A 27,217-nucleotide genomic window follows, 5' to 3' on the forward strand; every position below is an offset into this window, starting at 1 on the left:
AATAAATGTTGCTTTCAACGATTAAAAAGCTTACATGTTTTTTTTAAACCAGTTGTTTGTAATTCACATTTTTTAACACTTACAAACAACCTGTTTCCTAGATTTTAATTAGTTTTAATTGTAACTTTATATTACTTTTACTTCTTTATAAAAAAATAAAATTATTCTCTAAAAATATGTTAAACAATATTCGTACGTTATTTCTCACATCTGAAAATAAATTTCAAGTAAAAATTTAACGAAGTTGCAAAAAAAGTACTAAAAATTAATTAAAATTTAATGCTTGTTGCCGCTAACCGGAAAACTAACAATTATTTTTCTGTCTTCTCAATAGAAAAAAAGAGAAAGAAAATGTACTCTTTTAAACGATAAATAAAATTTTAACTAAAAAAAATGCATGTAATAAAAATAATAATACATTTCTTGGGAAAAATCCTACAACCAATCCTAGAAAAATAGATGGAAACGAATATTAATTCAGAAGAATTAAAGATCTTTACAGAAACAATGAAACTGAAAAAATATCAGAAAAAGAAGAACTAGATTCTTCGACCACCTGAAGAAAATGAATATGAGGATCAAAAAACTAATCTTCAACTGCATTTACAATAAAAAGAACGGAAACCAATGAAGCTCAGTTATTCAAAAAGACCTAAAAGAAACGAAAATGTATAAAGAAATACTACAACATAGAACATCGTTCTGAAAACTAGTAAAAGATTTCAAAGGTTTCAGGAAAAGTACAAAAAATGGGAAAAGAATGCAAAATGTAGCTTCACGTGGTCCTCAGACGGCAAAACTAGGAAATGTTATATATATATATATATGTAATTTTTTTTAAATAAATTATACTAAAAATTCTTAATTTTTGACTCATTACATAAGGTAAATTTATTTAACAGTCAATGTTTTTGACGAGATATATAGGCTGTCTTACTCGTTCAGTATTTGAATTGAAATTTCTTACAGTAGCTTTTGTTATAACTTACTTACTTTCTACGGAACTTATAAATAATAATTAAATTTATAATTATTCGTAGTTAAAACTAGATAACATACATTGTAGCGTGTGAAAAATACCATGTCTGACCGGAATTCGAACCTGGGACCCCTGGAGGAAAGGGGTCCTGGAGGAAAGGGGTCCGAGACGTTATCACTCCACTATCGTTATCCGACCACTAGATCGGCGTTTGTGTAACCTGTATTTTAGGCGGATTTTTGTTTTTTTTTTCTTTATATTTTCCGGTTGACTTTGCATTACCAGTTATGAATGCAATCAAGTGTACGATTATGAATTTATTTTAATTAATGATTTGAGATATCAATTTAACAGCTATCCATTCAGCTTACAAGTTTTGAATGGAGAATAGATTTTGAATAGTGATCTAAGTCTAGACGTACTATTATTGCATCTAAAGTTTGAATTTATACGTAGTTGTTGATCTGAAAAATTTACGAAAGCAATTATTTTGAATTCTGCTTATCTTTATATCACATTGATAATTTTTAGAACTGTAAATATTAACACTATTTTTTTTAATTAAACGTTTTCGTTTAATATTTATCTGAACTTCCTTTTTTCAATTTCATAGCAGTTTGGTTATTAGAAATGTTTATATTCATGTTTAAATTTTTTAATTAAAAATTCATAGCTTGTTTTTAGACTAAGAAGAAAACTTGTCTAAATATTCATTATTTAAGCTCAAAACTTAATTCTTAGTAAGTTGCCATTGTCTCTCCTGAGCGTGAAACTTCTGATAAAAATTTTTTTTTACGAAATTAATATATTTTCTAAAATTTTTCTTTAGTATTTTGAATTATTGTTACATTTTCATTAGAATATTATGATATGCCGCATAAATAGATATTTCAGTTTAGACAAATATGACCCCAAACCCGTATATCTATTTAATTCTTATCTTTATTAATCTTCTGTAGATTTTGTATACCCCGCATAATTCTCTTTCCGAGAGATGTCTGATAATAAGGACGAAGGACGCCTTAAAATCTGCCCGGTCATTAATGATAAATATAATGTTCACTTTCAAAATATTATAAAGGAAGACAGCTAATGACTTTATCTCCTAATTCAGCACATTAGGCAACTACAATATTTATTAGTAGTAAAATGCTCTACCACTTAATCGTTAAAATATTTCACAACGGTAAACGGCTAACAGTTGATGTTGTGATTGGCGTTCTCAGTCATTTAGTGACTGAGATTCAGGCTTCGATTGCCGACTAACATTCTGATTTTTTTTTTTTTTCACCGTTATAAACAGTCTCTGCAAGGGAGTGGATTCCTATTTACACTAAATAAACAAACGTCATATTATTAATAAAAACTCAACTTTTAATTTATAACTTTTGCATGAATTTTGTCAACCGATTTTCTTCGTTCTAGGAAATCCCAATAGAAGTGTAGATTTAATTTTGAAATGTCTAAACCATTGAAGCTTTAAATCCAAACTGTCATTCATAACTTAGTTCACACTTCTTTTGTGGGTAAATAAATAAAATCTATCTCACGAAAGGTAAAGAAACCATGAGCCTTAAACTAATGAAAACGATATCCCCGCTCATGAATAACATTTTACGTGTGGGGTTTAAGAACACTTTAATGTTCTTATGATTAAAACTTTCACAGAGAGATTTTAAACTTCAAACCGGTTACTGGGTAATGGTATCCTACCGTTGTTCAACAATGAAGTTTCTGCTTACTATTGATAAAATAACTTAAGTTTTCAAACTATTTAACTGCTTATTTCGTATAGTACCTGCAAACTTTTTTTAACCTCTTACCTTCTAAGTAGTTTTCAATGATATATATATATATATATATATAAAACAAACGAGAGAAAAAACCAAAAACAAACTAGTTTTATATATATATAAAACTTGAGTGTTTATGAGATGTTGTTTAATTGTAAATTGTTAAAAACGTTTTGAGTTATATGAATTCCTGCTCTTAAATATCCGTTTTTTTTCGTTTTTTTTTCATAAATTTCTTCTTTTTTTTTGTTCTCCATTGCTTCATCATGTCATTTTACCCTCTATACAGCCTGTTGGATATTTCCACCTCTGTCTGATTTCCTTTCCTCTCCTAACAGCCACAGTCGTCTGACTGCACCTGTAGTACCAATAAATTTTTGCTTTCATTTCCCCCAAATTTTCATTTATATTCGTGCTGGCTGTACTTCTTTTTCTAGTAATTATCTCTTTCTTCTCCACATCACTATATCTTTCCCTTAATCATTACTTTTCTTCTACATTTTGCTTTTTATTAAAGATTACTTATAAAGTTTGCACAATTTCGGTCTTTATCATTTTAATTTTTTTCTCTTGTTTTTATCCATAAAATTTAATAATTACCCCGTTTTCCGTAATTTCTTTTGTACTTAGTTTTACCTTCCTTCTTAAATTTTTTTTCTATTTTTTGGTTAATTATTTTCTTCTTAAAAGTTAACTACAGAATTTCTGTAATATTTACTTATAAACTGTAGTAAATAAATATTTTAACTTTTTAACAGAGAAAATAGTTTTGAATTAATAAGAAAATAAGATTGAATTTGTAAAAGTATTAATTTGAAGAATTTCTAAAATACAACTTTTAAGATTTCATGATAAAATTAACAATTATTTGTTGTCATGGTTTTATTATCATACCCATAAAGTGTGAGTATTCTCGGTATACGTCTTATATACCATATTCAATCTAGACAAGCTACAGATGATTAAAACTTGAATTAAAACGTATACTAGATAAAGACTGGATAAAAAGAAATTTTAGCTGTAAGATTAATTTTAGAGATTTGGCTGAAGAAAATGACGAACTTAAAAATAAAGCTGAAATTTGTATATTAGTCATAAAATTCTATCGCGAATCACACACGCACACACACACACACACACACACACACACACACACACACACATATTGTATTTACGAGTGAGTGTGCGGATGAATAAGTAAAATTACTGATAGAATGGAAGATTTCAATGCACTAATTGGTCAAGGAATGGTATTATGCACAAGTGAGTAATTGGCAAGACGGAAGACCGTAAGGGGAATTAAATTCCTTACATGGATTTTATGGAATGTGTTTATGGTGTTGCCAATTCCAATTATTAGATATGTTATTTAAAAGACTGAATCATCAGATTCTTTTTTTGTTATTGATTGGTAATACATGATTTAAGAACATGTCAACAACTTTACAGTTGCTATTCATTTTTCTTTTCGGTTAATTATTTCCTTTTGTAAATTTCCAACTAAGTTTTGTTTTTTTTTTTAAACAAAGGCTGAGGAAACACTTGAATACAACAGCATACGCTAACATAAGTACTTTTCTAACCCTCATTTAATCCTTTCGCTAACTAGCGTTCAATAAGTACTTGATTTATTTTTTTTTTTTTACCTAGCAATTCCTATTAGTGTGTGTTTTCTTTTAGAGTTGATTTCGCTTATCTAAAGTATGCAATATTTTGTAGATGTAATAATAAAAAAAAAAATTAATGTCTTTATTACATGATTTCTAAATGTTAAAAACTATTTGTTTGCAATTCTACTGTGTACAGAAGAAATAACTAGCCAATTTTCACCATTTCGTCAAGCTATTTATTCAATTTTTTCCAATTTAGTATGCAGTTTTCCAATCCTTTATCTGAGAACATCTTAAAACCAGACCTTTTATTTTTATTTACCCTCCATTCATAAAAATAATTTTTACAAATACCACATGTCCCTCTTGTCATTATTGTATATATTTTTCTTTAAATAAAAAAAACACTCGTACCTAACTTGAATAAAGTACAATCATTATCACGTGATTACAACACTCGTATTAAAGACACAATGAAAACAGAATTTGATACTGAACGAAAAATAAAATAAAAATTTAACAATACTATCAGTTATACAGTGGACGCTACAACCACAGGAAAGTACGCTTCGATTTCTTTTGTAACATGCAATAAGATATGTATTTGTGGTATGTTCAGTTGACAGAACTCCTGCTACTAATTTCGTACTTCAAAAGTAAGCAAAAAGTATGTTTATCGTACAATAATCGATTTTTTTCAGACTATAATTAATCCGATGAGCCTCCGTTCATCTTTGAAAATAATTTTCAATATTAGTTACTACTTGTAAATTTACGCAATATAAAAAAGCATCAATACCTTTGTATTGATCAAATTCATCTTGTCAAATATTATACCTCTTAGTTTGACATAGAAAGATGTCCTTGATCAAAATAGAAATAATGATCTGGAAATAGCAGAAATTTCAATTCAACGAATTTTGTTAAAATGGTTTGGAAAAAAAAATCCAATCTCACAATTAATTTAAATAAAGTTTATTTTGTAATATTAGTACTTTTAAAATGTAACGGATAAGTTAAGGATAATATTAGTTTTATGATCTTGAATAGATAAATAAAAATAATAATAATAACACAAGATTATGATATCTGTGAAATCTCATTTTTTGAAGTGCTTCAGTTAAACATACATTTCATATTATGTATGACATTTCCAATTACTCTGCTTATAGTAATTTTCATCCTAATAGTAAAGTTAGATAGTATCATCGAGAAAATCCTCCATTGAAAAATATATAATAAAATATTATTTTAAAAATAGTTGGTTGTGATTTTTTATATTTTAATATAAAATCAACATAAAAACGTATTCTAAATATTAATTTTAAATCAGTTTTCTGATTTAGAAAACTTTTCATTTGTTAGCGTATACACGTGCGATATTTTTATGCATGTATTTGTACGGAATATCTTTTACAGAGTTTATAATACAATAATACATCCTTTGCAACATTACAATATAACAATTCTGTCAATATCGAAAAAAGATATTGGTTTCAGAAATTCAAATTATTTGTTTCTTTATAAATTCTTGACATATCTACCGTATTTATTTCGTTCGTATTGTTAGGTCATTTATATACTAATAATTTTTAACTGGAAGATTTATGTATTCAATTTCAATAAAAGGTAATACAGTTCCAGATATATATAACGGAATTCATGAATAAAGTAATGTAGTGGTAGAAAAATTTCCTCCAATTGCGCGAAATAAAATTGGATCTTTTTAAACGTCGCTATTGTAAAATAAATTATTTTTTATCTTTATAAGTTTCGTTTTCGTTTTTCTTTTTTCTTTTCCTTCTTTCATTCAAAGGTTCTTATCTGAGTTCTTCCCTTAATATATCGTTCTATTCCTCCCCCCTGCAAAGCATACGGACTGAATGACTGAATGAACGTCTCGTGAGTTAACGGACTGATGGTATTCCAGCATCGTTGGATTGATGATTCTAAATCAAGACGTCACTTTGCGACGTGCCGCTCATTATTCTTTTCTTACATCCGACCTCTTCTGTTATACGGTAGACCAACCAGGTCAACACCGATTTAACTACCATTAAAAAGCGCTAATATATTAATAAAATACCAATTTTCTTTTTATACTTAAATTATTAATGACTGACCTATTCTAAAACAGTAGAACTAATTTATACTTGTAGTTTACCGAACAACAGAATCTCATATATTTAATGTCATTATGAAGTCTTACGTTTCATTTACAGAAATAAAGTTTGTGTTTAGTAGATAAAAAACTTGCAAGCAATCCTTAAACAGATAAGGTTTTTCTATTAAAAAAGGAAAATTATGTAATTAAATTTAATACCTCACACAATTTGAAAGGTAATTTTGAAATATCAGTGATAAAAAAGCATTAGTGAACTATTGAAAACGTTACAATATTTGAACTATCATTTTCCATTATGTTAGCTGGAAATATAAGTAATTTTCTTGTGTTAATAACATTTTGTCTTTTTGGTTCTGTAATGTTATAGTCAGGTATACAAACACACAATGAAATCGCCAAATATCGAAAATATTCATATAAATATTTCTTTCGATCCTCCAACGAACACCTTGCCGTGTTGTCATTTGCAGCGCGCATCCAAACTGTTCATTTATATTTTGTTATATCCACCAATTTCCAGAGCTACTCGCTGTTATATAATACTAGAGATTTAAGTCCTTTATAACTACTTTGAGGAGGGAATATTGAACTAGGAATTTTTAATCAGAAGTGATTAAATATTAAGGAAAAAAATTAGTGTAAATTTCTCAGTGATGTAATTGTCTGGGATAGTACGCTGTCACTCATAAGGCAAGGCGCGCAATAATTATTTTCTTACAAGAGTGTTGAAAATCAATCTTGCCGCTGCGGCGCGAATTACATGTATTTAATCATATTTTTATTTGTAAATTTTACTTCATCCAGCTCGTAATGATACGTAGTTGTTTTTATAACCATTCACATTTATGTATTCAACTTAAAAGAAGTCAAAATTATAACAAAAACAATCTAATTTATAAAGGCCAATACAGTTTTCTGCTAAATTCATTAAAATTTTGCACTTAATTAAATACTTTAAAAAAAAATAAATAAATAAAATATAAAACTACAAAAATGCATCACAAAACTTAATATATACATAGACTAAATTTCATACTTACATAATATTAAGAATAGAGTAGAAAAATAATCAAGACAGAACAATGTATATATAGCAATGTTATATGTAGCAAAGAATACATATAACAAAACAATTATTATGATCAAATAAAACACAGAAAAGGGGATAATATAAGAGGAAGGAATATACCAGGCAAGTAAATTGATCGCCTTAATTTAATTAGTTCAAGTATGAATAATTTTTTAAACATGACGTGTGTGAATCGCTTTTAAGTCTTTTAAAATTAAATTTAGTATTGTATTCAGACTATGGTTTGAGTATTAGCATTAAATGTACGTATATAAAAATTTCAGCATTAGTAATATAACGGAAGTTCTCAAGGGAAACCAATTTATACGAGATCAAAAGTTAAAGTGTTAGGCCTACTGAAAATTACTAACAAAACACTCATGTCGCTAGAAGTTTATGAAGTTTTCAGAAATTAACCAGTAAAATATTAACTGAACATCGTACATACACGCCAGTATGCGTGCTCTGTTTTCCAGAGAAGGGGTGTAGCAATTAACTACTTAAATACGCGATCATTTTTCAAAAGGTTGTATTATGAAATTATATCGGGTTTTTTTCATTTATTTAAGAGATAATTTTAAAATAGTAGATTGCATCACATCAAACATGTACAAGTGCATTTTTATATTGAAATATAAAACCCAAGGAATTATTATTATAACTTTTCCCAATACAGTAATACTAAATGAATTCAGAGATTGTGCGCAAGGTGGCTTGTTTTATTATGAAACACTTGATCATGTAATAACAACTGGTATAGCTCAGATTTTGTAATGCTTCCATTGAAGAGCGAAACATCTTCATTTCTATTTCTTAATAAGGTTCTGGGCTTTTACAGAGAGAATGAATAGATTTAAAGATTTTAAAGATTTACTGATTATAAGAAGAAACAAGAAATATATTAATTTGTGTAACAGATATTATTAAGAGGTTATGAATTTATGTAATGTGCTTTCTAGTAAGTCTGTTTCTTAAGATTAATAACCACGCTAAAATTTAAAAAAAAAACAAATCTTTATGTTTTATAAATAAGCTAGCGATCAGGGTTTGCTTCTCTCGGCCTTCCCGTCTAGCCAGAGTTTTCCGCCTTCTGCACCCCGCTGTGTTCATTATCCTCATACATATGAAAATAATATTAATAAATAACAATTAAAGCCTCTTTCTTCCAACATTTCCCTTGTTCTTGACGTAGAGCTCTGATACGCTCCTGCTGAAAACGAAGCTAAAGCTCGATTCTTCGAAACGCTCTCGGTCAGCAGCTAATCCTGAACCACATTCCTCAGCTGTTTCAGAGGACCGAGATACTGTCATTCATTTAACAGACTAAATAATAAGAAAGGTTAATTGCTTTCCTGAGGGTATATTTTTTAAACTTTTGACAATCCAATATCTGCAGCCAAAATAAACAATCAAAACTCATAAAAGTTCACTAAATGTGCTAATTTAATCTAATCAACAATAACAATAATAATTTAATAATAATCCAATAAAATATTAAACATTTTACAGGTTAGGTTAGATAATTAGTGTACAGATCTGAACTCAGAGATCTTTTTCTGTACCATGGAACACTAGAGATGGATCTCGGAGCACTGAGCCCCCACAACGTGGTTGCGATGATGCTCCGCAATGATATTTTTGAAGACAGTAATATGAATAAAATATATATCGTTGCACTGTAAAAATGTTGTAAATGCAATCGTTGTTTGCTTGTACCGATTATTTCTGAAAAAATAAATTGTAGCTGAAATCAAGTTAAATACATAATATCGTAATTTAAATCAGTTTAAATTCGCTAAAAGTTTAAATCAGTTTTTTATTATCGCTTCTCTCTTATTGACTTCCTTAATAACTGCAATTTTTTTCTTAAAGTAGATGAATACTCCAGAATTCGCTTCAGTTTATTGAACCCGACAGGATAGGCAAATTTGTTATCTATCTTTTGTTTCATTGATATTTTTAAACTCGAAAATTTTATTAGATGGCTTAAAATGAAGGACATTTTATTTCACATTAAATTAATTGCTTCCAGTTTAATTTCTCTGGAGATTATCCACGCATCTATACGGTTTAATAATACTCAAGTAAAATGAAATAACGTTTTATTGATGTTTTATTTATCTCTCGATGACATCAAACAGGTTACTTCATAACCAGCCCCTCTTTGTCTCAAAGGAATTGGATTTTAATTAATTAACTCTTACTATTTAACTATTTCCTCTCCTATCTATTCTGTTTTGTTTTTTTTACGTTTATTTCTATTTCTACTCTTTTTCTCTAATTACTTCTTATTTCTTTTCGTTTCTCGAAAGTTTGTTGCAATGGTCGGTAGGCGAGCTTCTTGGTGACGTAGGCAGGGGACGCATTCCGGTGTCATCTGCTAACCTGGTTAGTAGAATAATGATAACATGATAATGCGTTGTGATTCGAGATTTGGTTACGGTCTTGGTGCGTTAGCCGGTGGCATAGCTCGGCAAAAGCCCTAGCATTCAGCTGCCTCACGTTTTCGGAGACGACTTTTTGTTTTTATCAGTTATACTCTGCGGCCGGAGTTGGTTAGGTTAAGACTAAATCAAATCCCTCCGGCATATGTGAGTGGGGAAAGTGTATCGAACCTTTTTAGTTACACACAGGTGCTACGTGATTACTGTTACACTACTTTTTCCCCTTTCTCCCGCGTTATGTATTTCTTCTCACTGCTCCGTCTTATTAACTAACTAATCTTTCAAAATTCAAAAAATTAAATAAATAAATACAGTAATGAAAACTATATAAAATTAACTAACTTTAATAAAAATTAATACATTTACTAAACTATTAAAATTAAACAATTTAGTAAAATAAAAATAACAAAAATTAAATAAGCTAATTAATTAAATTACCATATATATATATATATATATATATATATATATATATAATAATCATATAAATAAAATGACCTCGAAAACTCCAGACGAGAACCGATCAGGGCGTTACCCGGCATTAGGACTCTATACCGTTAGCTTGGTATCGGAGATCAAGGCCCCCATACGATTTGGTGCAGGCTAATACCAAAATCCAGCGGGAGATTTTCCTTCCGCTTGATTTTGGCTAAGTCCGCCTCCTCAAAGCGGCTGATGACCTCCTCCCTTTCAAGGAATCAGAATATGTCGTCAGACAAAAAGCAATTGCGGAAGTGGTCATCCAGATAACAAGAAAGCCGTAGAGCGACGAGCTACGTTTCCTTATCCTCCGAAGGTGATTCCTCCAACTGACGAAATAGGGCTTGTTTTTTCTCTTTCAACAAAGAAAGAAGGTCCAGTTTACATTTTTAAATTCACTACTTCCCTTAAAATTGGGCCAAATTTGAATATTGCTTTAAGAATTTTGCTAACACTGCCGGTAGCTGTTGCTACCAGCGAAAGAAGTTTTTATAAATTAAAAATAATAACAAATTATTTAAGAACCATGTCTACTCAAAATCGTCTTAATGGGCTAGCAATTTCGGCCATTCAATATGAATTGAGTAATAAATTAGATCTAAAAGAAGTTATTTGCGATTTTTGACGAAAAGAAATTTCGAAATAGATCGTTTTAATTTAGGTTTAGATTTGTATTTTATTTTACTGGTTTTGTTTATTGTTTTAAAAGTATATTAAATTATCTGAAAATAGTAGGTACTAGTTTTAGTTTGTATTTTCGTTGTCGTTAGGTCGTTAAAAATGTAAAATTTGTTTTTCATTAAGACAATTTTCTGTAAATCTGTATTAATATTATTACTCTTATACTTAGTCGTATAATTAGTATTATCGTCTTAATTCAATTATAGATCATTTTTCTGGTTAACATGGTTCTTTTACAATTCTGTTTTTTGTGAAAGAAATTTAAATTTTTTTGAAGCCTGGGGGCGGCATTTTTTGGGTTTGCTTACGGAGGCAAATCCACTAAGGCCAGCCCTGCAGGAAGTTCGCAGTCTTTGTCGAGGGGCTGAACATAGGCAGACTCAACAAATCCAGAATGATCCAGAATGCCCGCCATGCAAGACGCCGCTAAGACTGTTATTATGAATTCTAGCGTGAAGTCCTTAGCCGACCTCCTGAGATCACTTAAACAAGAAGTTCCTGTTTAAATAAGAAGCGAAAGATATACTCTTCTTAAGGAACGGCAGGAACTACGAAGTACAAATCTACGTCAAAATCGTAAGCAAAGCTACCGAGGCGCTACGCGTGACGATAAAGAAAAAGATTGCGGGAACTGATGTGACTTTCAGAGGGAAGGCCGATAAGAAGTCTTTCGTCTACGTGAAGGACTTAAATGTCCAGATATGTGCAAAAGGACATCTCACGTGTCCTTGGGGACAAAATCTCGGTGTCGGCTACATCCCTCAGGGCGGCTTTTGACAATACCCAGAAGGCGACAGTGGCACTGCCAGTGAGTGGTGTTCGTAAGCTCCGTGGGCAGGATCCAAATCGGGTGGGTCATTTGCCGTGTCGCCAGACGGGAAGAAGAATCCAAAAGTTTTATCTTGCCTCTAAGTGCAAGGGCCCTGACCTCTCAGCGCTTTGATTCAACTGTGGCATGACCGGACACAAAAGGTCTGAGTGCAAAGAAGCACAAAGATGCGCAGCCTGTGAAGCTATCAGTCACAGAACTAGTTGCAGAGAGTACCCCAGAAATAAGAAATGAAAGTCCTCCTAATCAATACAAACAGGAGGCGGAGTGTCTACGACTTAGTCACATAGGTTGCAAGGTGGGAAAAAGCTGACTTCATGCTGCGCAGCGAGCCAAATATAGCACTGGTCGCTGAGAGGCACTGGGTCTGCGCTGCTGACAGCAGCACCGCCGTTATCGAGGTCTCTGGTTCCTTGCCGGTAATTCGCTTCGGCAGAGGCCCAAGCTCTGCCTGGATAGAGACTTTAACGGCCCTGACGTTTAGTTGCTATATCTCGCCAAATTGTTCATTCGGTGCTTTCTGACATTGCCTGGAAAGTTTAATTGTGAAGATAGATAGACAATCAGCAAAATTCCTTAGGCGATTTCAATGCTAAAACCCTCTATGAGGCGGGATTCACCTACCTTAATCAAGGTGACGCCCCTAGTTTCAACAGAGATGAGTCCATCTCTTACATTGGTGTAACAATCTTAAGACCCAGGGGACCAAGTATTAACCACGAGTGGGAAGTCCTGGAGAACGAGACGCTGTCAGATCACAACGCGATTCTGTGTACAGCAGAAGGCCCCTCGTCTTCTAGTCAGTCAAGAGGTTTTGGCCTCTCCCACGCCAAATTCATGGATCATCTTGGCGAAATCGACCTCACGGACCTTGATAGTCTGTCGGGCATCGCAGCTGATACCTTGAAGGGGACTCAACCGAACGGTAAGGCAGGCCACCATAGGAAACGAGCTTATTGGTTGACTGCCGAGGTCGATAGTCTAAGACGATTTTGAATGAACGCCAGGGGAAGACTACAGATAAAGGCAGAAGTGGAGGGAACTCTGCGATGACCTTGTCAAAGCTATCTGGGAAGATGGCTACAAAATTATTTAAAAAATGTTTGGTATGCGTCTTTTCGTTCTCTACAGGGCTACTGTATTGATGTATGCAGAGGCTCTCTTTCCTAGATGCAGCGAGGCAAACCGAGGCAAATCCCGCTTTGGTGACTGCCAAAGCGGGATTTGCCTCAACCTGATTTGTATCAACCACGCTCTGTCGGGCGTGGTTGATACAATCGACTATACTACCACCCTGAAATGTTCCCAGACCCCTGGAAGTCTATCATCCTTGTGCTTCTTAGGAAGAAGGATAGGCAAGGCAGCTAACCTCACTTATCTGAGTAAGCTTTTTGAGAGACTGCTGGTTAACAGGCTCAACGAAGAGCTGGACGTACCTCGCGGTCTTAGCGACCATCAGTTTGGCTTTCGTAAGGGCAGGTCAACTGTAGATGCTATATCTAGAGTCATGACCAACGTCCGGGAGGTCAGATTGGGCGCTAGACATATGTATATATAAGACATATTAAAACACATATAAAGACATATGTGTTTTTTTATATGCGTTTTACCTGCAACAATGTACATGGGCCACGACAGTCTGGGTACTGAAGAGACGTGGTGTCAGTCCATATCTGAGAAGGATAATCCTGTGTTACCTCGTCGAAAGATCGACGACGGGTATTTCCGCCGAGGGAAAGGTATGGATCAGGATAAGTTGTGGCATAAACATTGCTGTTTTGCCCCTGCAGAAGATCAGACTTCAGCTTCCGCCGGAGAATCACCAAGTAGTTGTAGTCTCGAGTAGGCACAAGCTGACCCCAACTCTACTGCGGCACTCCACTCTACCTCTGCAATGAAGTCCTTCCGGGTATGGGTACACAAGAACACCACGTTCCAGAAGCACGTAGAAGTGTCGGTCATTGCCGAAAAAATGGCTGCCGCGAACGGTTGGATAATGGCCAACATCGGGAATCCCCGCACATCGAAGCGGAGGGTCTTGTCTCAGGTGGTGCTGTGAAAAGTACTGTATGGAGCCTAACTATGGTCTGTCTCACTGCAGAAAGGAAGACCTTGTGTAATTCTTAACCGAGTGCACAGCTCTGTCTTCCTTTGAATATGCAGCGGGTACAGGACCATCTCAGGCGATGCCACCGGCGAAGTGGACGGGCTTGCACCCCTGGACCTCCTCATTTGGAATAGGGAGGAGATGTGTAAAAGGAAGCGGGTAAGACGGATGCGAAGACATCGCTTCTCCGCAGGTGGTAGGAGAGTTGGGATCAGTTGATAAAAGGCAGATGGGCCTACAGACAAATATCAGACCTTGAGAGATGGCTGTGCCGGAATCACGGGGAAGTAGGATACAGGTTGACCTAGTTCTTTATCGGTCACGGATGTTTCAAGGCCTACTTATGCGAGCAGACGCTGAGACCCTCCACGGATTGCGGTTACTGTGGTAAGAAGGACACCGCGGAACACGCGGTGTTCGTATGCGATCGACTTCTGCAGCATAGGAAAGTAAGCATGAGAGAATTCGGCGTGCTTACTCCAGAAAACGTCACTGAGATTATGGTACAGACCGAACGATCGCGGAACACGGTGTCCACGATGCTCGTTAAGATCATTTGAACCAAGTAGACGGAAAATGTCCAGAGTGAATAACTATATCTGAGTCTCCCTTCAGGCAGGTACCTAGCCCCAAGAGATCGAAGTTTAAATAAAAGTAGTATCCTGACAAGGCGTGGAACCAGCAATGAAAGCGCAGATGGAGACAAGATGCACATAATGCTGTAAGGTGCGTTGTAGAGAGAATGGTTTTAGTGGGTAGGCCCGCAAGGCACAGTCTCACATTGCTATGGAGTATGAGACTACATATGGTGCCTGTAAAAGGTTCCTCTCTTCCGAAAAGAAAAAGATGTTATAATCCAATTTATTTAAAATTGAATATATATGTAGAACAATTTCTCGAATTCAAATTAGGGACTGCTTCCTAATTTTTTTGTTTTCTATCTTACAATTAGTTCGCTTTAAATTTTTAATTCTCCATTCTTCTGTGATATCTATGATTTCTTTTGGTTCTGTATAACATGTTAATCCTTAATATTTGCTTCAGCATATTTGTACTGATATATGTTAATCTTTATCTTCAAACTTCTTTCTATCCTTCTACTAAATGTACTTATTACTAAAATTTTAACATATCCAAGCATTTGTTCTTATTCATCTACGGAGGGCATCATTATAGAAACCCTCCATCCTCTAGAGTATTATGTATCTCTCTTTAATACTTTTATAACTAGTTGTAATACCAAGATATATATTTTTTTTAAGATTCTTATATCATAACTGAATACGTAGACCGATATTTTAATATTTATTCATATTCATGACATACAAAATAGCTACAATTATAAATCGTCACTGACTTCTTGGTTTCAATATTAAAGGAATTAATTCTAAAAAATATTTTAAAAATTTTAGTAACGAATATATTTTATGTCTCTTTGAATTTATTTTCATTATTTTTAAGTGATTTAGATTTTGAATACTCTTTTTAATTCTTATCTCTCATTCGACGTAAGGAAATGTGTAAATTATAAATGAATAAATTTTGAAAAAAGGTCGGAAATTGGAACAGAAAAGAAGAATTACATTGCTGAGTAAAACTTGTTTAAAACGTATGAATAACTGCTGAATGAGTCATTTTTATTTAGATAAAATCTATTTAACTTCATAAAAGACCAAAAGTAGTATTAAAACTGACTTTTTTCATCTGTATGTATGTAAACTTCAGATAATTTCACATGAAATTATTACAATTAACTTTTATTCTACGGTAATGTTTATAATCGCCCAAATGATTATACGGTTAGTTTATAAATGTAAATTAATTCATAAACTTCTTGTAACAATTAAAATGTTTTACCAAATTTAATAAACTGAAATAAGGAATTTAAATTAATAGGTTTATCTTGTGTAATGTTCTTAATGCAGCAAACCAAAAGAATTATTAATAAACACATTATATTATAATAATAACAACAATATTGAAAAACTTTATTTAATTTTCCATGCACTGAAATACTTTTTTTATTTAAAAGTTCAAGTTTAAGAGGATTTTCTAGAAAACACCTTGTTATTACTTGTTGGTAAATTTTCCCTTATATTCAGAGCACATCACCTAAAAACCGCCTGAACTTTGTCTTCAAAGTTAAACTTTGTCTTGAAATATTTTACATAAAGCTGCAATTAACACTGTTTTAACTTTCAGGCCATTGCTTTTATTCGCTAATTGTATAGATTCCACAAAGAAGAGAAAATTAATGTATTCTTGGACAATGTACGTTATTTTATCAGCCGTCTCCCTGATACACTCTCATTCTTCCTTAACAAATTATTATTATTATTTTTTTTAATAGTTTGATATTTTTATTTATATATATCGTCTTTAATAAAAATGACAACTTATGTATACTTCTACCATTATAAGTTTTTTCTTATATTCATGAAGACAAGGATATTTTATATTCGGTAAAAATTACTTTTTTAGTATTCTTTGTTACTTTTTCACAGAACATCCAACAAATAAATATTAGCAATACAGCCTAATACAATATTAAAATTCTAATATTACAATTTTTATAAACATTAAACATATTTTAATGTATCTCTTAGTGTAAGTTTGAAATGAATAGTCTGTTTTATTTGTATTTAATTCTTTTTTTATTTGTTTGTGTTCATCATTAATTCACCAAAGGAAACATGCTTCCTATAACATGATATGAAGCTTTTGTAGTGCGTGAAAATATCACTCTTCTTCCGTCCAGATAAAAATAGCTACACTAATAGATCGAAGATTAACATAGATTTCTTCTTAGCATGTAAAACGAACTGCAGTATATCCGTAGATGATTGGACCACTAAGAATTAGACTAAACGGAATAGATAAATCTTACTTATACTGAGTCTTTTTTCCACGTGAACATAAAATGAGCTGTGGGAACAGGATCATGCCAACTAGTGAGAATGCCCATTCGGTAAGCAAGCGGTTAAAAACATTTAAATAAATGATCCGATCGGCCCGAAACTTAGCTACAATATCAACATAATTACTTCACCTCTTTCAAGTCTCTTTCTCTGCCTTTGCTAAAAAGCACGGCATGAATCTCCTCTTCAGTTATCTTGACGTAATATCATTCTCCAACTTATCGCTATTCTCGGTCTTGAACGACCATGGAAGTCACTTTAACTGGTGACTGTATTTCCAATCATCTTTGCATTATTTTCACCGTTATTATTATGTGCAATAATTTTTCCATTAATCTTTTTTTTTAATGGAAAAGTGAAATATTAACTCCACAAAAGTTTACTGCAGAAGGTAGTTAAGCTACCAATAAAATAGTCTGGGTGAAATTATAACCTATATAAATCCGTTTTTAATATTTTCAAACTTATCAGCTTCCATTTATAAATTTGTAATTTAATTTCTATCCGATGTACCACTTTAAATCGTATGTTTTAATTATTATGCAATTAATAATATCGAAACTGGTGTCTTAGACAGAGACTTTTTTCCCTTCATCCCTGCATTGGATCAACAATTAAGCATGGCTCAATGCAGGCGTGTCCTTTAAACTCACCGCCTACCGATTGTACGTCCGGCATGACGGGTCGGGACGCGGGTTAGGTCTTTTATTGTTTTATTGCCCCATTCAAACAGGGGATACCATTACTGGCGCCTTGCCGGTATGGGTCTTTTAATTGCTCACTCAAACAGGAGGTGCCAGCACTGCCCCACCCCACTGCCGGTTCAGATCTTTTAATAGCACTGTCTAATAGCGGTTACTATTTCTAGCCCCCTGCCTGTATGGGTCTTTTTATTTTTACCCCAGGTGTTGTTTTTTTCAAAGTTTTAGGACGCGAGAGGATCTGGAGTGCCCCCACTTCCTCGCCGCCCAACCAAGCAAGCCCAGACAGACGACGACTTCGTAAGGGTCTATCCCTCACCCCCTCGCCACCTCATCGTTTCTCCAAAGTACCACCAAGATGTACTTGACTATTGCTTGGAACTCTTTTTTATCGGTCAACATCCTATCCACAATATTATTTGCATCTATCGGGTCTACTACGCCTTCTCTCTCTCCTCTTAATCGCCCACCTATGGCATTGGAAAATGACATGATCGTGGATACCGACTTCTCCACAATAGGGGCATTCTTCTTTTTCAGCTCTGTCTCGCAAACCACCCCTGACTGGTTAAGAACTGGATAAGCCAGTAACTGAGCTCTCCAAATTCCCTCCCAGCCCAGGGTCCTATCCTTTTTATCAGTCGATAAGTCCATTTCCCCCTTTAGTTGTGACTTCCCATCTAACTTGCCACTCCCTGATCATGTCATTCCAGGCCGTGCTTCTCCGTTCCCCCTCAGTCACCCTTTTCCTCATCCTGGCCAGCTGTTTCAGTGGAGGTATTCCCGCTATGACTAGTGAAGCTTCCGTTGTGACTGAAGAATATATGACGCCACCCGAAGGGCCATCCGCCGTTGCACCCCTTCCGTACTTCTGTAACGTTAGACGTCTAATGTATTAGGCCAAATTGGTGCACTGTAGAGGAGCACCGAATTGATCACGTGCGCAAACAACTTTCTCCTTGATAATCGCGATCCAGCCATGTTCGCTAATAGCATGCTCAAGTTTTTGACCATTCTTCCTGCTATGGTGCAAGTTTCTTGGACATGAGTTGAAAAGGTCCTACGTCTGTTTATCCATATACCCAAGTATTTTACTCATGAAACCTGTTGGACCGCATTACCGTCTAAGCTAATCAGCACTGCACTTTTTCTTCGTTTACCCGACAGCCTACACGAGAGCTTAAAGTAAATTATCATTCCACTTCATTTACTTATCACCAACTCAGATCTTCAGAGTTCCTCATCCTTAAGTATGAATTTGTATTTCCAAGTAAAGTGGAATTAATTAGTGTGCATTTCAATTCCATGAAATAAATAATTTTTCAATTTTTATATATAAAATATCATATAGAAAGTTTCATCGCTTATATGTTTAATCCATCACATCTATATTAAAAAAAAATCTTATGAGGTTCTGCGCAAGATGATCGAATTTTCGTTAATTTAATTTGGTTTCAATATAATGAAAGTTAAGTTAATTACATAAAAAATAAAAATTCAATGTTTTATACGTTGAGACAAATAATCAATCGGAGAAACCTGTATGCGTGGTTTATTTTTCACAAAACATAAACTTAAATTAAATTGCATAGACAAAGAGGTATTTTCAGTATCACATTGGTAAATTTTTTCTTGCGATTTACATTATACGTAATTATACGTATAGTTAATAGTAATACGTAATTATACGTATTAGTTAGGAGAGTTTTATGTAAATATTAAAACAATATAAGCAAAACATTTTAATAAAATTGGGTAAACACTGAATATTAAACTTTCGCATTCTAGTTAATTAGTTTTAACAAAAAATGTACAACTATATATAATTATATGTATTGCAACAAGATCGGTATAGCGGGCCTGAGTAACGGATTCCTACCAATTATTATGAAAGTAATATAAAGTATAATAATTGCAGAATCCAGAAAGGGACAAAAAGAAGAACCCTTTATGCAAAGTATAGGTCCATTTAACAACCATCCTTCGTTATACTGCACGCTAAAACACAATGAACACTTGTTGTTCGGTGAGAAGAGACTAGGTTTGAAATTCATTGGAACAAAATTCTCGGTCAACTGTTCTCGCGCTTCGACTTGGGTCCGATCCGACGGGTAAAGAGGCTAGCATTATAAATAATCAGGATAAGGCAGCTAAAAAGGAGAGTTCTATTAGAACCAGTCTGCGAGGCGTTACGGAGTCGGTCCCGCAAGGGCAGTTCTACGAGGAGAGGCTGCGAGTTGTGTGGAATCGTGTGGGTTCGGCAGGGTTCTGCGAACCAGTCTAGCGAAACGTACGACCACGGTCCAGCTATGAGAGTCACCGGTGTGAGTCTGCGAGATGAGTGTGTGAGACATCAGTCCAGCGAGGGAAGTATCCAGTTCGATACGATTAAGGTGACGCCACGAGTAATTTCAGTAACCAAGAATACTATCGGTGAGTAAAACTACAGTGTATAAGGGAAAAAATAATGCAGTAGACTTCATTCATAAACTGTTAGGGTAGACAACAAAAGGGATTTGCAAGTGAATTTTATAAGATTGTTTTTTAATATAAGACTAGTGGTTAAAAAGGGTTAAAATTAGCGGTTTCCTTTTGTTGATGGATCTGAATACTAGTTTTCCGTTTATATACTAGTTTATAATACTAGTTTTCTGTTTATTGTTTGGAATAAATTCCAAACGACTACTTATTTTGAACTCTGTCTTATGTGTAATCTGTATTTATAATTTATTATTGACATTACTACCACTACCTGATGTATATATTTTGATTGTATTCTTTGTTGATTACGTTATGTATTTTTCTCATGCTTACTGTTATGATTATGTTATGTTTTACGTCATGTAATTATTGTTTACTACTATTACCCTGACTATTTTTTTTTTTTTTTTTAACTGAATTTTTACGGGCATCGACTGCGAAGGTCATTAGCCCTCGTCACATTCTTTAAAAGAAATTATTATCTCCATCAGGATCGTCATATGTAAGGGTGTAAAGGGCCCTTACATTTTATTTAAAAACACAAACTTCACAATAAACATTAAAACATAAAAGACAAGGACAATCACAAACACTTACGTAAAGGGCCCCAATATTAAAATTTGAGATAGGTTCTCAAAAGACCATGAAATTAAAATTAAAATTAAACTTATCAATACCATATCTTTCTTTCTTTCTTCTACGAAGTCTCATTTATAGTTTGTTTAAGCACCCTCGGGGCGACCAGAACCGCCGTTGAGCAGTATATCAGTCGTGCCAGGGTGCCGTGGCAGTTGAATCCTTCTTATATCAGGCCATAGGCATGCACGGCGTACACCCATAGCCTCGCGCCCTCAATCCACCCTTGAGGGTCCCCCATGCCATCATCGGACACACCCCGACTCACTGCTCTTGAATGCAGGTGAGCCAAAATGGCCTAGGCAAGAGGGCTACCTCCCGTCACTATACGTGCCACGCTTCGAGACTCCCTTATATGTATATATAAAACTACCGCTTAGAGTATCTTTTACCACAGCTTTAAACTTCCATTTTATAGACTTTTAAGAAGTCCACTGGCGTGTAAAAATGCAACTATATTTTCTTCATTTCTATTATCCAAATCAGCACAAATATTATTTGTAAGACGGAACCTCTTTCTGAGGTCCTCATATATGGTACACTCTTCTATTAGATGCTTGATTGTCAGTGTTTTATTACAAACACCGCACATTGGTCTCACTTCGCCGGTTAACAAATATAAATTTGTTAATCGCGTGTGACCGATTCTAAGTCTGGTCACCGCTACTTGTTCACGGCGAGTCAACTTAAAGTCGCTTTTCCATTTATAAGGAGAAGTTTTAACTGAGTTTAATTTTGTATTTAAACTCCTCCATTCAGCGTTCCACTTGTTTCTTACTATGTTTGTTAGACGATTTTTAACATCTGCCACTCTTACAGGAAATGCATCCAAGTCATCGCAGACTGTTGCCTTTCTGGCAGCTTCGTTTGCGATTTCATTACCTGTAATACCAGCATGCCCTGGAGTCCATACAAATACGCATCGCTGTCCTCGTTGTTTTAGTACGTATAAAATGGACAGGATGTTTGCAATTAGGACATCCTTAATGTTCTTGTTCCGAATTGCAACGAGTGCACTTAATGAATCGGAACATATTAACACACTCTCTTCGCAATAGTGTTCAGTGTAGCGAAGAGCTTGCTGAATTGCAGTGAGTTCTGCCGTGTAGACACTGGCCACATCTGGCAGTCTCCAAAAGTGGGCTTCTTCATTTACATATATCGAGCATACAACATCATGTTCGGTTTGAGAACCGTCAGTATAAATTCTAATATGTTCTTCGTAACTACTGACGGTTGCTAAAAATTCCTGCTGGATGATCACTGCTGGTTTATTTTTTATTTCTCCTTGAGAAAGATCCAAACTTGTATTTACCGCTGGCAAGAGCCATGGCGGTATTTCTCTAGTAGAAATTGCTAGTGTCTCTGGTATAGCAATTTCATATTTTCTTCTTAATTCGTGGTTGGTCTGGAATAAGTAGCACGATGTTCATATACTGCAGCCATAGCAGTAGTCTAGTAGCCCGTAGTCTAGTTTAGATTGAACCAATGCTTTATACAATCTCAATAATGTCTCTTTGTCTGAGCCCCAATTTAAATTCGATAAACATTTTATTATGTTTAGGGCTCTTTTGCATCTATCACTCAAGTCCTGTATATATAATCCCCATGTAAGGGATTTATCCAATACTAGTCCTAAATATCTTACGCTATCTTTATATTGTATTGGATTATCGTCAATTGTCAACGCAGGACTTTGATGAGGAATTCTCTTCCTACAAAAGTGTACACAGCACGTTTTCTCTGGTGAGAATTGGAATCCGTTATTCCTTGCAACTTCATTTAGAGCATTGATCGCTCGTTGCAATTTATACCTCACCATGGCAGTCTTGTTGCTGGCATACACAATTGCCAGATCATCAACATAGACGCTTTTGCTGATTTCTACTGGAATGGCTAGTATCAATTAATTAATGGCAATGGTAAACAAGGTACCGCTCAACGGCGAACCCTGCGGTATGCCATTTTCCAAGATTCTTTCACATGAATATTCATTGTTGACGCGTACTTGGAAGGTACGGTCATTCATGTAGTTGCTGAGCAGTATAGTCAGATTGCCACGAATGCCCCATTCATGTATCTGGAGCATTATACCATGACGCCAGGTCATATCGAAAGCCTTCTGAAGATCGAAGAAGACTCCGACACAATGTTTCTTTTTAATAAAGCTGTTATATATAATGTCCTCTAAGCTGATCATTTGATCAGTGGTAGAATGGTATTGCCGAAAACCTGCTTGATACGGTGATATCAGGTTTTCTTTTTCCAAAACCCAGACGAGTCGATTATTAATCATTTTTTCCAGTATTTTTCCCATAGCACACGTCAAAGAAATAGGCCGATAGCTATTGGGGTCTGTTAAATTTTTATTTTTCTTTGGTACTGGAACAACATGAGCTTTTTTCCACTGCTGCGGGTACGTTCCATCCCGCAATATTTTATTATAAAGTTCTAATAATCTGCGTTTTGCAGTGGTATTCAGCTGCCTGATCATATTATAATGGATTTCATCCGGACCAGCAGCTGTGTTACCTGCTTTTTCCAACGCTTTCGCGAATTCTTCCATTTTAAATGGTACATTATATGAGTAATTATACTGAGTTCTAAAATTTAGTAGACCTTCGAGTTCTTCTTTTTTGGTTCGAAAACCTTCCTCGTAGTTGGCCGTTCTACTGGCCTTTTCGAAGTGATTGGATAACAGCTCTGCATTTTCATATGGAGTGTCTTTTATTTCATCTTCATCTTGAAGGCTAGTTATGGGAGCAAAATCATTACGCCCACAAATCGCCTTCACTTTCCTCCAAACATCTGATGCAGTAGTAGTTTTGTCGATGGATGACACGTATTGCTGCCAGGATCGTTTTTTCGAGTCTATCATAAGACGTTTTGCATACGCCCTGTATTTCTTAAAGGCAACAAGATTTTCTATGCTAGGACGCTTCTTAAAGGCGTTATACGCCCTTTTCTTTCTTTTTATAGCTTCACTTATTTCATCGTTCCACCATGGAACGGGTTTTTTCGTAAGTTTCCCAGATGTTTTGGGAATATATCTCGATGCCGACTCAATTATTGCATTTGTTATGGCGTCGACATCGTCTCCGATAACTCCAGTTGTTTCCGGGAGTATCGTTCTAGCTGTGAAGCTCGTCCAGTCTGCCTTTTCAAATAACCATCTTTTAGGAATGGGATATATTTTTCTTGTAACATCAGTTACAATTTGCACCGGGAAATGATCGCTTCCATGCAGATCTTCTATGACATGGAAGCTGTACCTCGGTGCTATCGATCCGCTTATAAGTGCAAGATCTATACAGGACGTCGATCCATCTCTGGCATTGAAAAAGGTTCCTGATCCGTCGTTTAAAATAATAAGTTCTGAATTCATCAGGAACCCTTCCAGTTCTCTTCCATGGGGATCTACTCGATCTGATCCCCAAAGAGAATTATGAGCATTAAAGTCACCCACCAGTAAAACAGGTGGGGGAAGCTCGGAAATTAGTCTTGCTATGTCATCCTTATTCCAATCAAAATACGGCAAGTATATGCTGCAGACAGTGTCCTGGAGCGGACGCTTCATTCTAACGGCGACCGCTTGTAGGTTTGTGTTTAGAACAACCGCTTCGGTGGTACTCTAGTCGATGATAATATAGCTACTCCACCTCTAACTCTTACATTTGGCGGTTGATCTCGCCGAAATATAACGAATCCTTTTAATTTAAAATTTTCATTTCGGCGGAAATGCGTTTCTTGCAGACATATACAAATCGGGTCTACGTCATGTACCAAGCGTTGGAGCTCATGGATGTTTGAAAAACATCCATTGATGTTTCATTGTACAATCGACTCGCTAATTTTTAATTAAATTATTGTCTGGGTTTTCCTTTCAGCCATCCTTTTTTCCTTTTCTTCTCCATCCTACGAACAGCATCGTGTTCGCGGAGAAGGTCGTCGCCTGTAAGGCTTCCGGTCTCCGTATCGGAGACCACCGAAGCCGCCGACGACGACGGGCATGGATCGGCGCCGGTTCCAGGAGCTGATTGAGAGGCGGCAACCTGGCCGCTCCCCAACACGGGGGTCGCACCGGTCACCGCCTGTGGAAGGGGGGACACTCGCCCCCCCTGTGTGATTTTTAGTGGCCTCTGAGGCTTAGAGGCCACTTCAGTTACAGGAGGCTTGGGAGCCCCCATAATAGTTTCTGTAGGTATCACTTTTTCCTTGTCATCAAGAATCTCACTGAGTCGGACTTGGCATTCTGCTTTGGCGTCCGTTTTCTTCAGAACAGGAGCAGCTTTCGGTGTTTTATCTTCGGGAGGAGGCTGTACTAATATCTGTGGCTTTATAGGATCTTTACTATTGAAAGGTTTCATTTTATTTTTTTTAGCAGGGACAGGAGCGGCAGCCGCAGCCTGAGCGTAGGTTGTTGTTGCTATAGGCTTACGGGCGTTAACTATCTTCTTTGCATCGAAGTAGCTGACCTTTTGCAGGGTTTTTACTTCCTGCACAGCTACTTCATCTTTGTAGACAGGACAATTCCTTGATCTACAAGAATGCGCTCCTTTGCAATTGATACATGTAGGAGGCTCTTTACACGGTTCTCCCTCATGCACCTCTTCACCGCACACGCATATTTGCTGTCTTTCGCATCTAAGAGCGGTGTGGCCCTTAAAGCACCTCATTGGCTGTGGGACAAATTCCCGCACATCCAAACGGTGAATCCCTGCTCTTATCTTTTCCGGCAAAGTAGGCCGGTTGAAATGAAAGTGAGGACATGAAAAGCTGAGGGTAAGACCTCACCGTTCCTTCTCATGTTCAATCGACGGCACTCTATTACTCCTTGTGCTGCCAGTTCCTCTACAATCTCTTGCTCCGAACAATTTAAAAGATCCCGACAGACCACAACACCCCTTGAGGTGTTGAGCGTGCCGTGGGGATCAACACGTACAGCTAGTTCTCCAATTTTCTTCAGTCCTAGAATCTTCTGAGACTGTATATCATTAACAGTCTCTACATGAAGTCCCGTGAAAGTTTTTCTTATTTCTTTAACAGGGCCTCCAGCACATTTGTTTATTTCTCGAGCGATGAGGAAAGGACTCACCTTCGAGAAATTACCTTCTTCCTTAGTGATAACCAAATACTTAGGTTTTGGAATGCTGCTCTTGAAAAAAGCTTTCTGCAAGCTTTTCCTAGCCTCAATCTCAATCCTTCTGGTTTCTGCACTCTTTCGGCGTTTCGCCTCAGGCGAACCGGCCGGTTCTAAACGAGGGTGTTTACGTGCACCCACAGCCACGTTAGTTTTTTCAGGAATATTCATGAACATTGATCCCTTCTTTAGCAAGGCTAGCCGCCGGGGTACACCCCCACTCCAGGGCTACTAACCTTGGAGGTCCGATCTGGTACTCCGGTGGAACCGGCATATGCCCTGGCAGAGAGCGGATGCGCAGTCTCTGCACTGACTCCAGGCTCCTACTCACCGAAGCTTTCAGAGCTCCTATGCACCGACATACATGGGCATCATTGCTACATGCTTGCCATCGCAGGGGGCATGTGGACAACGGAAAGGTCTCCGTTACACCTGCAATAACATTGACCCTGGCCGCCACATCGCCAGCTATAAGAGTGGTATGAATCCATTTCCAAAATCGTTTGTTATTCCATTTCCTGCAGGTAGCCAAAAATCCAGTCCGTTTAGTGACCTGAAGTTGGAACCAGTCAAACTTAACAAAGCATAACCGAGGAATTTACTCGGAACCCCGTTAGCCAGCTATATGTAATGTACGAAGGTACAGCTGTTGCCGCCCTGGACCTGGAACGTAGATGTTGTGTTCCGGACGTGGGGATTATCTACCTCAGGGCACCCTGACTATTATTGTGGTTGTAATTATTATATTAATATTTGTGTTCATTAATTGTTTTATTATTATCACATATTATTATTATTATTATCACCATTGTTATTATTATTAATTTGCCTGGTTGAATTTCAACATTTTAAACAAATAAACTGTAATTATATAAACATTCTAAATTGTCAACACCTCTGAATATGCTGATCGAACCGCGAAACACGCGACATATATATATATATATATATATATATATATATATATATATATATATATATGTCGTGTATATAACAACAATATATATATATTGTTGTTTTTAAAACGTTAATATTCTCTGTGTAATTGGAACAGAAAATTAAATTTTTATTTTTTTATTAAATTTACGCTGTTTGTAGTCCTGCAAATTATACACAGGTAAGTAGATAAAACCATATTTGTTTTATCTATAATTTAATTTTTTTTTATTTCCTGAAACCTTTATTTCATACAATCTGACGTATTTCCATCTTGTTTTTGGGCAA

Source organism: Lycorma delicatula, chromosome 3, assembly GCF_047948215.1.
Source record: "Lycorma delicatula isolate Av1 chromosome 3, ASM4794821v1, whole genome shotgun sequence".
Lineage (NCBI taxonomy): Eukaryota > Metazoa > Arthropoda > Insecta > Hemiptera > Fulgoridae > Lycorma > Lycorma delicatula.